At 45.5% G+C, this 5,040-nt stretch overlaps 1 protein-coding gene and 1 long non-coding RNA gene across 2 annotated transcripts in view; one reads left to right on the forward strand and one right to left on the reverse strand.

Annotated features, from left to right (window-relative positions):
• fgfrl1a (fibroblast growth factor receptor like 1a) overlaps window positions 1-5,040 on the reverse strand; it is a 63,625-nt gene that overhangs the window by 41,637 nt on the left and 16,948 nt on the right. The gene's annotated exons all lie outside the window — the stretch shown is intronic.
• The window catches only part of LOC103471807 (uncharacterized), a 12,092-nt gene continuing 8,270 nt past the window's right edge, over window positions 1,219-5,040 (forward strand). Inside the window, exons 1-2 of the long non-coding RNA XR_534718.1 lie at window positions 1,219-1,407; window positions 1,514-1,596. This is a non-coding gene — a long non-coding RNA (uncharacterized LOC103471807). The remainder of the gene's footprint in view (window positions 1,408-1,513; window positions 1,597-5,040) is intronic.

Consider the following 5,040-nt stretch of genomic DNA (forward strand, 5'->3'; position numbering starts at 1 on the left):
CTATCATTGACTTAGATTATCTGACACAAGAGTCTACATTAGAAATTAGACAATGTAACATATTATAAAACTTATATTACATGCTATAACATTCACCAGCAAAGTTTACACAGGTGGTAAAGACTATTATTTATATGTAATTCTTTCACTAGTAAGATACATCCCAAATCTTCCGTTTTTGTTTTGAAGGTTTCCTAAAGACACGATGTGAGGAAGAAGAGGGAGAATCTATAAAGAGAGACGGATTCACTGCAGGATGAATCTCACATCGGAGTTTAGACTCAATCTCAGCTGCTGAATCTCTGAAGATAGAACTAGTCGGCTGGAAAACAGCCGACAGATAATATACATTAGGCTGTACCATGGCGGCTCTAATATATATTATTTAGTATTAATCATTACTTATTTGTGTCATTATTAATCCTTATTTATTTGTTTGTATATTTATATAAATATGTATTGATATTACTAAACAATTAAATTATGAATGGCTGTGTGGTTTGTAATATGCTCATCGTACATCAATATCAGAATATTCTAAATATGCTTAGTGTTTTCCCCACTAAGCATATTTAAATATGCTGACCTATGTATTAATACAATTAAAAAATACTTTTAAAATACAATTGTTTATAAATGTAGCTTTGATAGATGTTTGAATATAGTTTCCAGTAACAAAAAGGCATGTTACGATTGATTAAATGCGCTGATACGTCATTGTGCTGCTAAACACATAACGCTGAGTGGAGCGGTCGACCTCTCCAAGATGGCCGCCCTAAATCTCGTCAGCTACAATAGGCGAGAGCGGTCCATGAGGCGTCTATCCTTACATTATAGACGCCTCATGGACGTCTATAATGTCCATGAGGCACGGCGAATATGTGTTTGAAATAATCAGCAGTCGTTATTGGGCACTGCTAACCAGAAATTATCTTCACTAACCACCAAAAAATAAAACCGAAAAAATTTACAGGAAGGTAATGCTAACAGCACAAAAAGTATCGGCGGAAGCCAACACTAAAATATTACCTTAAATAACGCTAAACTCAAAAACACACACAAAATTGACTGGAAAGCTAAGTCTAAACCCCTTAATTCATAAAAGTATTAACAGAAGTGAACACTAAACCCAGTAAAAACGAACAGAAGCTAACTAAACAATTAGTGGGAGCTAATGCTAAACACGTTTTAAAATCAGCAGAGGCTAACGCTAACCACGGCTGTGCCACACATCCTCAACTCTGCTTTTAGCTCATTAACGTGAGTGGAGCTCCACGAAGCAGCAAAGTGAAAAGGATGGAAAAAAGAGAGGAAAGAAATGCCAAAAACTGGACGCATCTTTTGTCTTGGCAGCGATTCAGACCCGCCAAAACTGCCAGCCCAGCGAAGGAGCCGGACTAGTTACAGGTAGCAACTGACACTATTCACAACGTGTGACATAACCAGACTGATTGTAAACTGTTATCAGCCCAGCCGCCGAGCTCACGTCCCCTTTTTTCTGTCGGAGGGACAGCGGTGATGTCAGGGACTGAAGGCTGAGCTATAGTCGCGGGTTGAGCGCGTTGTGGAGCCAAGGCGGCAGCATGGCGTTTATAGGTAAGGTTTACATTGGAGCCGCCTGGCCTGAGCTACCATCTTCCACATCGTCCAGTTTGTGTGAACGGCGGCGCGCGCGATCCGCGCCGAGTTACAAGCATGCAGAGGCGCACGAGGCGCTGCGACACACTGCGCATGCCTCTGCGTGCCTCTGCGTGCTCGGTTCATCGCGTCAAGGCGCACGAGGCGCTGCGACACACTGCGCATGCCTCTGCGTGCTCGGTTCAACGCGCCAACAATAAGCTTCAGCAGCTGCTAGCTGCTCCAGGCTCTGAGTTGAAATTGATAAAGTGTCGAAATGATCCGCTCGCTCTCCGTGGTTCTGAACTGATTTGACTTTGTGTTGTTTCATCATCATTAGCCTGATGTTTCTGTTGTTCTCTTGGTTTGTTGTACTTCATGTCTGATGGGTTCCAGAATGACAGAGTCGCTCTGTGGTGGTGAAACTTGTTAGCTCCGCGGTTGCGGCCATGTTGTAAAGTTAAGTTATCATGAGCTTTATTATTGGACCCGGTCATTAGCCCCGCCCCCTGGCCCGACTGGCTCGCTCTGCCAGTGATTAGAAACGCATCCAAAATGTAAATAAACAGATAATTTAGTTGGAAAATAAACATGTTATTGACTAAATTTCAATAACATGACATTCGTTGTGTAGCAAATGATGCACCTGCAGCTAAAAATGAATAATTGGATTGATTACCACTCTGTGCTCTTTCAGCAAATTTGAGTCTGTTTACTCCAGCAAACGACTAATTGATGACTAAATCGATTAATCACGATTAATCGTTTCAGCCCTAAACAAAGATCTCAACAGAACCGTCTTCAAACTATGTCAGGTCACTTTAATAATGATCCTCAAACACACACACACACACACACACACACACACCTTCAGCCTCCAGAGTACATCCCAGCTATGTCCCGCTGTTAGCTCCTCTCCATCAAACGCATTCCTCGGCTCTCCCCTCGCGCTCCATCTGGCACTGCTGCCAACAGCAACACCGGGCCGGGCCTCCAGAACCAGAACCAGCCGACTGAAGGAGCGGAGGAACGTTTGGATCTTTAAAAAGCTTCAGGGTTTCTCTGCTCTCCCAAAATGCCAAGAATCATAAAACAAGAGACGAGTTTTCAGCTTTAATCGCCGTCTGAAGGACGAGGCGCCTCCAGTTTTCTGTTGGCTTATGACATCACAAACTCTGACAGAGCTCAAGGGGAAACTGGCCCACAGCATGACAGAGCCGCCACCATGCATGACGGTGGAGGATCGGATGCAAAGCAGATGAGCAGCTGCTTTTATGGATGAAGTTTGTTTTCCATGTTGGTTCTGACCTGTGGGTCGGTTCTGACCAGTGGGTCGGTTCTGACCTGCACTGGACTGAACTGGGATTTCCCTGCCGCTGTCAGGATGTCTTCCTCCCGGTGACCTCACATTGTTCCAGGCTGAGCCGCCGTAACGGGTCAGGCTGCCCGGCCCGGCAGCCGGCGGACTGCCGGTTCCGTATCGCCTCCCTCCGGTTTCCTCCCTCGCCGTTTCCTCCCACCTTTCCACTCCAGCCAGCCGCTTTGTGTCTCCGTTTCACAGTCCGGCTGCTGCTGCTGCATTATAACAAAACTTTGTCTTTTAAAAAACAATCAATAACTTATTAATCATAAAGGAAAATCCTCCTTTTTTACTCTGTGATATTTGAACGTCTATATACAGGTCCTTCTCAAAAATGAGCATATTGTGATTGAAGTTCATTATTTTCCATAATGTAATGATAAAAATGAAGCTGTCAGGTCAGGAGAGCTGGCAGGCCAACAGTAGCACCATGGTGAGTATACCAGTGGTTTTGGCTCTGTGAGCAGGTTGAGCTGAAAAATGAAATCTTCATCTCCATAAAGCTTTTCAGCAGATGGAAGCATGAAGTGCTCCAAACCTCCTGATAGCTGCTGCATTGACCTGCCCTTGATGAAACCCAGTGGACCAACACCAGCAGCTGACATGGCTCCCCAGACCATCACTGACTGGGGGTACTGGACACTGGACTTCTGGCCTTCTGGCATTTCCTTCTCCCCAGTCTTCCTCCAGACTCTGGGACCTTGATTTCCAAAATTTTCTTTCATCCGAAAAAAGTACGTTGGACCACTGAGCAACAGTCCAGTGCTGCTTCTCTGTAGCCCAGGTCAGGCGCTTCTGCTGCTGTTTCTGGTTCAACAGTGGCTTGACCTTTGACCTGGGGAATGCTGCACCTGTAGCCCCTTTCCTGCACGGTGGCTCTGGATGTTTCTACTCCAGACTCAGTCCACTGCTTCCCCCACGGTCTGGACTCGGTCCTTCTCCACCATCTTCCTCAGGGTCCGGTCACCTCTTCTGGTTCTGCAGCGTTTCCTGTCAGACTTTTTCCTTCCCACTGAGGAGCCTTGATACTCTGGGAACAGCCTGTTGGTTCAGAAACGTCTTTCTGTGTCTCACCTCTTGCTTGAGGGCCTCAATGATGACCTTCTGGACAGCAGTCAGGTCAGCAGTCTGACCCATGATTGCGGTTTTGAGTAATGAACCAGGCTGGGAGTTTTTAAAAGCCTCAGGAATCTTTTTGCAGGTGTTTAGATTTACTTTGTTGATTCAGATGATGGTTAACGGCTCATTCAGAGAACCTTTTCATGATATGCTCATTGTTTGGGTTTTCATGAGCTGTTTGCCAACATCATCAGCATTAAAACAATAAAAGTTTAAAAAGTTTTTATCATTACATTATGGAAAATAATGAACTTTATCACAATATGCTCATTTTTTGAGAAGGACCTTCAGTGTTCTAAGCTTTTTAGACCAGTTTTAGTAGTGAATTGAACTCAGACGGCACTGAGGGATTGTTGGAAAGCTGTGGGTTTGATTCCAGCGTCCTGCTGTCACACTGATGATGTCATGGTCACATTGATGATGTCATGACAGGCACTCAGCCTCCAACCCATCTGTGTATGAATGCAGTTTAACTTGGTCTGTAAAAATGCTCTAGCTAGTTCACCGTCTGTTGCCAAGTGACTGATGATGACGGACGGCTGGTGACAAGCTTTACCCAGAATGCACTTGGAGACAATACTGGCGATCCTCTTGTAGAGTAAAATAAAGCCAGTAGCATGTAGCACAACATTTTATTCAATATTTTACTCCCACTATGTCACTAAAATCAGTCGGTCTGGTAGTTTTTAGCAACTGGGGCAGCCTGCTACATAACCTGGTGGGCAACATGTTGCATAACTCTACCCACCAGGAGAGGTCCGGCCTTCTCCAGCTCTCATCGGGCAGGTTTGGATCCCTGTACCCACCAGGAGAGGTCCGGCCTTCTCCTGCTCTCATCGGGCAGGTTTGGATCCCTGTACCCTCCAGGAGAGGTCCGGCCTTCTCCTGCTCTCATCGGGCAGGTTTGGATCCCTGTACCCACCAGGAGAGGTCCGGCCTTCTCC

Source organism: Poecilia reticulata, linkage group LG10 (assembly GCF_000633615.1).
Source record: "Poecilia reticulata strain Guanapo linkage group LG10, Guppy_female_1.0+MT, whole genome shotgun sequence".
Classification (NCBI taxonomy): domain Eukaryota; kingdom Metazoa; phylum Chordata; class Actinopteri; order Cyprinodontiformes; family Poeciliidae; genus Poecilia; species Poecilia reticulata.